This window comes from Fukomys damarensis, unplaced genomic scaffold, assembly GCF_012274545.1.
Source record: "Fukomys damarensis isolate Sample0158 unplaced genomic scaffold, DMR_v1.0_HiC HiC_scaffold_12, whole genome shotgun sequence".
Classification (NCBI taxonomy): domain Eukaryota; kingdom Metazoa; phylum Chordata; class Mammalia; order Rodentia; family Bathyergidae; genus Fukomys; species Fukomys damarensis.
The window spans coordinates 27,898,056-27,907,832 of NW_022900924.1; positions in this window are offsets into that span (position 1 = coordinate 27,898,056).

A 9,777-nucleotide genomic window follows, 5' to 3' on the forward strand; every position below is an offset into this window, starting at 1 on the left:
GTCAACCTCCACAAAAAAAAAATTTGACTAGTCAATTTGTAATGAATATACAACAAACTGTTATAGCTATAGCTCAAATTGGCCAATACTGCTGCTAAAAGAGTGCACTCAATGTAAAAGTAATTGTTTGTGTGTCTAATTCTTGCTCATTTGTTTAAACTGATTAAGGTACATAAAGCTGCTTTGTTAAAACTTTTTGAGCTCATTCCAATTTATTTTCTTTTTTTCTTCTTTTCTGGCTCTTTGGCCACACACACACACACACATACACACACACACACACACTCACACAGCTTATCTATATTTTTGGAAATAGCTAAGTCTGCCTAAAAGTGTTACAGTATGAAAGTTAAAAGATTTCAAAGTCACATGAGGCTTACAAATAAAAGCCCTAGAGTTTAAGAGTATAAAGGTTATATACAATTTAAATTAATGCATATGTTTCCATATGTCAGTTTTCATATATGTGTTCTACTTAGGTTGGATTACAAAGAAAACACTCATGATATTTGCTCATTGGTTCTCATAGCGTAACAACAGGCTAATTTAAATGTTGTTAAAAATAAATATTATCTCATGTTTCCACCTAGGTTGTCAGCTAATCAAAATGATATAAAGTGGGTTTTATAAATATAATACCTGCTGTTGTCTGTATACAATAACTTCAGTTTTTCACTGGTTAAATATAATGTGTTAACTGTTATGATGTAGCAGTTCTCATGAATCATCTAGAAAAACTGCCATGATAACTAAGAAAGGCCTCCTTGGGCTTGGAGCAACTGCTGGACAATATTCGCTCTGTGGCTGAAAAAGCAGCTGCCTGGACCAAAACTTGGTCCAGTTCTCCACTGATGGGTGATGCGTCCGGGGTCTTATTGGACCACATTCCAATAGTTATTAAATAAATTATTATATTGCACTTGACTATAAAACAATGTTTGCTGTACTTGTTTTTTGTTTTGTTTTGTATCTGGGATTGAACGCTGGACCTTGCACTTGTGAGGCAGATGGTGGTACCACTGAGCTAAATCTCTGGCCCCTAAAGTTTTCTTCTTAAGAGATGCTCTTGGTTAAATTTACAAAAGTAGATTTAAGAACAAGGTTTCTATGTTGTACCTAATTTCTTCTGTTTTACAGTATTAAACTTTTCATTACTAAAATTAAATTAAAATTTTTTTTTGATTGTTTGAGACAGGGTCTCACTATGTAGTTGAGACTGACCTAGAATTCACTATGTAGCCCAGGCTGGTCTCGAACTCACAGAGATCCTCCTACCTCAGCCTCCCAAGTGGTAGGATTACAGGCCTGCCCGGCGAATTTTAGATATTTAAATAAAATATTGACTTACAATATGTTTGCAGTGATCAGTTATGATGGGTAAACAAGTATTATTCATATATATGTATATATATATATATATATTCATATATATGCACACAAGATATAATATTTCTAAGCATTAAAGTTAAAACTACATATTTAGTACATACAAAGTAACTATGGGTGTCCTCTTTTATACAATATATATATATATATATATATATATTTCTCGGAAATGACCAAAATTTAACATCCCACTTAGTTTGGTCCTGTTATTTAATACTTGATCTATATCAATGGGCTTTTAAAATTTTGTTTTTTTATATATGAGGTACTATTTGTGGTCAACAGTACTATTTCCAAAATGTATTACATCTCTAAAGATGTTCCTTAGCTCTTGTTAGAGTGGTTACATGCTATAAACCTGTTAAAAAATCTAAAATCTGCCTTAAGTTTAAAAACCAAATAGATAATAGAAAAAAAATTCTATACTTAGCAGTAATGCTAATCATTGCTAACTTTACAGTGTGGTAAATACATTTGTGTTTCCTGAGTTTACTGACCTTCAAACATGCAAAACTTTAAAAAAAAGTCTTATGCTGGTGACATCCTAATTGAAGTTGTCTGTGATGCATATAAATTTTTGCAATTGTTAAAGGCATGTGTAACCATATGTAACTTATGGTGGTAGCTAAGTGACATCTCCAGACCTTTTAAACCCTGTATGTGCTTCTTCTCACATAGGTCCTAGGTCAAAAAAACTTCAGGATAAAGTTTTTAAAATAAAAAATCCAGCTGTTGTGCACAACTCCTTTAAATAACTGTGTGCCAGGAATAAGGATGATTGTTCTGGATATAAAAAAATAGACCTTTGTAAGAATGACATCACGACAGAAGGCAGGACATGCTGCTGCCTTGGGTTGGGTTAAACAGTATAGGCAGATCACACAGCCTGAACTCCTATTTTTTTCTTTTCTCTTACACTTTATCTCTTATATATAAGATATATAAAAATTGAAACTTTTTTTTGGTGTGTGTTCCAGTCTCAGCCTTTGGACAGTCAGAGTCAGTGTTCACCTAAAATAAAATCCTCCAGTTTCCCAGTGGTCTCTCCTGTCTCTTAAAATGCCTCAACATTTTTGGCAACCACAAAAGGACTGGATACAACAGAGTGCTGTCTCATTTCCCTGCAGGAGAGCCCCAAGCTGTGAGAGTCCTGAGACTTCCCATGCCACCTGGTGAAACTTCAGTTTAGAGAGGAATCAACCCTCCCACAGCCAACAGACCTCCCTCTTGCTAGCACAGCAGAACCTAAGAGGATTCCCATGCATCACCTCCACCCCTAAGGAAAAAAAATAAAGAATCAGAGCCATTGCCCCAAGTGAAAAATGAGGAAGGCCAAATGAGCAGAAGAATAATCTCTAATCAGGCTGCACAAGGGCCTTTCAAATGCCCCTCTGACACTAGGGCAGCACTTCATTATGGTACAGGTGACCAAATCAAAGGGGCACTGTCATTGGTGTCTCTAGAGGGAGACCAGAGATGCCAGAGAGCACCAATTTTTAAAGACAGAAAGGAGACAGCCTGGGAGATGAACAACACTTTATTCCTTCTTTAAGGCTGCTGGAAAATTCTTTGTCAAATCAAGTTTTATTCATTTCAAGACAGGCAGTCTATCATCACTAAACTTGTGATCCTTAGTTTACATTTTAATTCCTACAGAAACACCATTGGCATTTTTCCATGTCTCTGGCCTCTTGTCTACCAAGTCGCACATCAAAGAGTACACCTATCCTTGTCAGCTAGTACTGAGAAAGCAGGGCACCATCATTTAAAGAGCCCACTGGTTTGCTGTAAATAGCCCAGCTGTGCTTTGTAAACCATTTTTTCTTACTACCTGTGAAGCATCAGATCACAGGTGTATAAGTTTGACAATGGTTACAGAGAGAACTAGGGAAACAGATTTTTCTCTGCCAGTGATATTTTACAGAAGGATTTCTATCAACGATTGCTAAACTATAATGCCCTTCACCAATTCCCACAGGGGACAATGGGCCTTTGTCTACCAGCCCTTCTTAACCACTGACCTCCTCAGTTGGAAGCATCATGCTCTCAACTACACAGAGAACCCTGAGACCCTTGTAGATTTTATGTAATTCATCTTCCAGATCCACAATCCAACCTTGCCAGATTGTAAACAGCTTCTTTTGATTTTGTATAACACTGAACAGTACCAGAGAGTAACTAAGCAGCCCTCCGCTGTTAGAAAACAATGCCCGTGGAGGTGTGATAAGCATGCAAGTGTAAGCTCAAAACCATTTTCATGAGACAGATCTACATTGGGATCCAAATAATGGAGATCAGTGCAACTACTGCAAAGGTACCAAGAACCCCCTTGGAAGGTCCAAAGGAAGGTAGAAAGAGAACAATTGATATGGGAAAGATCTCAGAAAGTGATCTCAGGGAGGTGTCGAAAGTCATAGCCGGTTTTGAGAGGCTCTGTAAAGTGTTCCAGCTCTACACATCTTTTAACCCCAAGGATGTTGAAAATCAGTGCATCCTAAAGGCAGCATTTGTGGGACATCTTTAAGGAGACATAAGGCGTAAACTACAGAAGTTAGACTTCGCAGTATGAGTGAAACTCAACTTTTAGAGGTAGCAACAAAAGTTTACATTAACCACAACCAAGAAGCAAAGGGGGAGGCCAACAAGAAGCTCAATAAGAAAGTAAATCTAGCAGTAGCATTCATGGGAAAAAAGACAGAAATCAGTAGGTGGGGGCATGGATATAGGCAAAACAGGAGGCAAACTAAACTGGGATCTGCCAGTTGACTGAAGCTAGCTTAAGATCAATGTGCCAAATGTAAAAAATATGGGCACTGAAAAAATGAATGTCCAGAAAATGATCACAGAGATGATAAATATTCCAAAAGTAGGAGGCCACCTATGAAAGACTATCACACTGAGGCGGAATCAAACGCTGGCCTCCCTGGACTGGCAGGAATTGAAGGTTACAAGGACTAAGAAAGACTGAATTCCATCTCCTTAGGCCCCCAGGTTCCCATGATCACAATGAACATATGAGGCCAATTAATGGACTTTCTGGTAGATAGTGGAGCTGAACACTCAGTAGTAACACTTCACATTGGAGTGTTGTACAAAAATCATGTGACTGTTGGGGCCGGGGATTTAGCTCAGTGGTTCTGCTGCCTGCCTCGCAAGCACAAGGACCTGAGTTCGATCCCCAGTACCAAGAAAAAATCATGTGACTAATGATAAAGCAACTACAGTCCCAGAAAAGAAGCCATTTCGCTTGTCAAAGAGATGTGTCATAAAGAAAAAGAGGTTCAACATGAGTTCCTATATCTTCCAAACTTTCCTATTCCCCTTCTGGGAAGAGACTTACTCCACAAGTTACAGGTCCCAAATGCCTTTGGGATGCAGAAAATGATGACTTTAAATTAGACTCACCCAGAGGCATGGAATTCACCCTTACTCTCCCACAGCGTGAGAAATGGAGACTGTACTTAGATACACTACCACAACCAGGATCAAACGAACTATGCAGGCTGACCCATAAGATCTCCAAAGTATAGGCTGCAGATAATCGACTTGAGCTGACTATAAATCAAATACTGGTGATTGTAGAACTAAAAACAGGAACATTTACAGTTTGTGTCTGTCAAGAATCCCTCCGCCAGAGAGCCATACGAGACATTCAAGTATGTTTAAAGCAGCTTTTAGAACATCAATCCTGATACAATGATGGGACTCATTCTAGCAAATGCTGCCTGGTTTACCTGATTAGATTTAAAAGATATTTTTTTCTGCTTGCACTCCACACCAGTCAGTCAGCTCATCTTTATATTTCTTTCTTTCTTTCTTTCTTTCTTTCTTTCTTTCTTTCTTTCTTTCTTTCTTTCTTTCTTTCTTTCTTTCTTTCTTTCTTTCTTTCTTTCATTTATTTATGTACTGGGGATTGAAGTCAGGACCTTGTGCTTGTGAGGCATGCAGCAGCACTATTGAGCAAAATCCTTGGTCCCTGATCTTTACATTTCAATGGGAAAATCCTATCACAGTCATAAAAGAACAGGTAACCCGGAATAGGCTTCCTCAAGGGTTCAAAAACTCTCCAACAATGGTTGGAGAGGTGCTGACCACTGGCCTTACAGCTTTTGTCATACCAGGGGGCAATTGTACCCTGTTGTGATATGTAGATGACCTCCTTTTAGTAGCTCCAACCTGAGAGGATTGCTATCAGAGAACTAAAGACCTCCTTTATTTATTTTGGATTGCTAGTTATAATGTATCCAAGATAAGGCACAAATTTGCCAGTAAGAGGTCAAATATCTGGGTTTCATAGTATCTCAAGGAGAGTGCCAACTAAGCATAGAGTAGAAACAAACTATCTATGCCCTTCCAACCCCAACCACCAAACACCAAATAAGAAAATTTCTGAGGGTAATGGGATTCTGCTGCATCTGGATCCTATTCTCACTTATGACTAAGCCTTTATATAAAGGAAGCTGACTAGTAGAGAGTATTTAAACAAACCAGAAAGCCTTGATGCAAGCCCAAGCTTTAGGACTTTCAGTTATAACCAAATGTTTCTTTAGGTTCATAAATGAAAGGGAATGATTGCAGGAGCCTTAACCCACATTGCGGGATACTGGTATTGTCTGGTGGAATACTTGTGAAAACTGCCAACCTCTGTGGCCCTGGGATGGTCTCCAGGAAACTTCCTGCCACTGCACCACAGATGCAGGAATCTGACAACTGACCATTTGAGTCATAACTTCACTTAGTTATTACTTAATGGACTAGAGAATATACCATTGGTTATCAAACCCAGGGATGACTCAATATCAAGCGCTCCTATATAAAAACCCCAGCATAACTCTAGAGACAGTGAACACTATTAATCTATCTGCCTTGTTCCCAGTTAAACTGGAAGCCATCATGACCATGGATATCATGAATACAGTATTATCGAACCAGGGAAATCTCACAGATTGCTATCTTGTAGACCCAGATACTGAACATTTCATAGATGAAAGTAGTTTTGTGCTGAAAGGGCTCCAATAGGTAAGATATGCAGTGATGATATTGGCCTCTGCCTACCAGAACCTCAGCCCCTTAGGCCAAACCAATAGCATTGACATGGGATCTTTTGCTAGCAAAGAACAGAAAAGCTAACATCTCTACTGATTCCAAATATGTCTTTGCCACATTATATGCACATGGCACTACATATGTGGAAACTTGGCTCTTGAATGCAGGAAATAATAAAGTAAAATAAAATAAAAATCTTAGATGCCAAAGAAAATGTCTGTTATAAACTACAGGGGGCACCAGAGGACTGGAACACAGAAAGCCAGAAAAAAAACAAAAGAAAACAGGGAAACCAGATGCACTGCTACTATGGCCCTGAAAAATGGGCCCTAGCCAGGCTTGTTAAGCCAGGGCCTCTTCTCCAGAAGACCACAAATTACTCTTCAAAATTACTCTAGTTTGCATGGGAATCTGGTAATTATATCAAGGAAGAATGGTGGAAATTATCTGATGGGAGATTGGCTGTCCCTGAATTGGTTGCCGCAGGTTTATAAAACAGTTCCATCCAGATTCTCACATGGGAAAAACAACACTAGAGATGCTGCTAGGCTGTCATTTCTATGTGCTGTGGCTCACTGCATGATCCAAGATGTTTGTGAACAAAACTTAACCTGTGCCAAAAATAACAGTAGACAAAGACCCATTCAGATCTTGGGTATTCAGGAAATGGATACTATCTCTTGTGCAAACTTGGTCACAGACTTCATGAACTATTTTGGAGGGGAGCCTACCAATATACCTTGTACCAATCTGCAACTTTTTAGGACAGGTTGAGGATTTCCCCACTCAAATAGCAAATGGAAAAGAGGTGATCAAAGTACTGTTAAAAGACATCATGCCAAAATTTGGATTGCCTTTGACTTTAGGGCCAGACAGTGGACCAGATAGCCAAGATATCCAACATAGTCCAGGAACTCACACAGATGTTAAAGATAAAATGGAAACTCCACATGGCCTACTGGGCAGAGAACTCAAAAAAGGTGGAGCACATGAACCAGACACTCAAACAATTGGTGAAAAAATATTTCCAAGAGAACAATTGAGATGAGGTCAAGTCTTGCCCAAAGTCCTCCTCTGAGTCTGGTGAAACCCACTAAACAAAATTAATATTCCCTTTATAAAATTGTATTTGGCCAGCCACTCCCAATTATAACCTAAATAAATAACCCAATTTGGGCTTAAGAAACAATATCCAAAAAAACTCTGGGGCTCAAATAGGATGAGCTACATACTGTAAATATGTACACCTCTCACAGCTATTAAAATTATGGAACTGTGCCTGGAATCCACTACTGTCAGCTGAAACCAGCAGCCCAAGACAGGTGGACAGCCAGAAGGCTCCAGACCTCCTGAATCAGCTGGTCTGGTGATGAGATATGGCTGTCACTGGAAAGGATAGCCCTGTTCTAGTAACCCTGGAAGCTGACTAATTTATGAGTGGCTGAATCCCAAGGAAATGGAAGCCCTGCTCTGGTCATTCCAGAAACTGGCTAGTCAACACATGGTTGAAGTTTGAGGATCAACAAGGAGTCACAACAACAACAACAACATAAGTCTCTTATGCTCTTTGTTATGCCTTTCTTTTGCCTCTTACACCTACTTACAGAAAACCTTCAGTCAGCTGTACAGACCCTGATAGGCACACTACCACCTAACCAATGGCTTTAAGCAAGTACAAACCTGTGCTCAATAGGGAGACACCTCCTTGTGACAAGACAATTGATAATAATGATGATACTCTTTATTCAAACTTGTTACAGAAAGCGTCAAATGGGGGGATGAAGGAGGATTTAAAGGAAAACAAGATTATCCCATCCTTGCACAGTTGTCCCCCACACCATAGCTATAGCTACTTGCTCTGGTATGGATAAAATTGGCAACTCTGTCCTGTAAATTATGTTATATTCTTCTCAAGATTTGCAATGTTCTTCCTTTCAAGGCTAAATTATAAAACTGTCTTTCTTTGTCCTGTTTCTGTAAATTCACTTGTTATGTCACTAGGAAGACCAACCCCTTCAAGTGAATGTATAAAAACTGGAACTTTTCTTTCTTTGTGGCTTAACCTTCAGACATTAGTCTGTTGTTGTTGTTCACCTAAAATAAAATCCTCTTGCTTCTCAGTGGTCTCTCCTGTACCACAAAAAAAGGAAAAGAATGGGAAGTGAAGAAGAGTAGATATATACATATTACAACTCAGAATGAACATATTCATTAAGTGTTACAATTATGTACTAAAATAAAATACAACAAAAAATAAACAAAGAGCTACTCTCTTAGCACATTTTGTATTTAATACCTGTTGTTAATTATAGTCACCTAGGTGATAATTTGATCTGCAGAACTAATTCATTTTTTAATCAGATATTTATATCCTTCCAGCAAAATCTTCCCATTTACTCTAACCTCCAAACTCTGGTAACTTTTTGGATTGTTAATATAATGAGATTATTTTCTTCTGATCATATTTGCATAGAAGAATGCATTATTTATAGAAATTAATCTCAATATTTCCCTGCTCTAAAGTTCATCATTCTATTCAAATTTCTGTATGGTGATATTTCCTTTTCTACTGAAAATAATCAAAATATTTGAAATACTGGATACAGCAACCCCCAAAACAAAAACTATCTCTCAAAAATCAAGTCAGTTACAGGCATGCTGATGGCTCCTTAAACGTGGAAATAAAGAAAATAACTACAGAATTTAAAATTCTTTTTTTATTTGTTTTTGTTTTTCTCCTGAGATTTTTGTTTTTTATTTTTTTATTTTTATTGAGTTTTTGGTACAATCTAGGTATACAATACAGTTACATTCATTATTGGGATCCTGTACCTTTACATAATATGTCTTAATTTTCTTTTTTTCCCCCTTGTCCCTGCCCTCCCTCCACCCCATCTTCCCCTCCCCATTTACAAACACTTTATTTCCATTTTTCAGTTTCTCATATTTTTTTCCTCTCCCTTATTACCTTTCCCCCATCCTTCCCACTTTCCATACACCTTTAGACCTTTACTTCCTATTTCACATTATTAATTATCTCATTAGGATTCTGTGTACTATTATAGTTTTTCGCACGAGAGAAACTTCGGTATTTCAGTTAAAGAAATCTCTGTATGAACATTAAAAATAGGGAATCCTAAAATAAAACTAAAAAGGAAAGTAAAAGAGAAAAGGCCATGATGTAACATTAAAATAATCCTTAATTCTGGAGATGAAAATGGTCCCTGAACATATTTAAATTGCTTCTTGCTCTTTGTAGTCTTATCTTATTCTTTTTTTTCATTATTTAGAGAATACTTTATTAGTTTCTGTAATCCAACCCACATAGATATGACCTTGCGTATT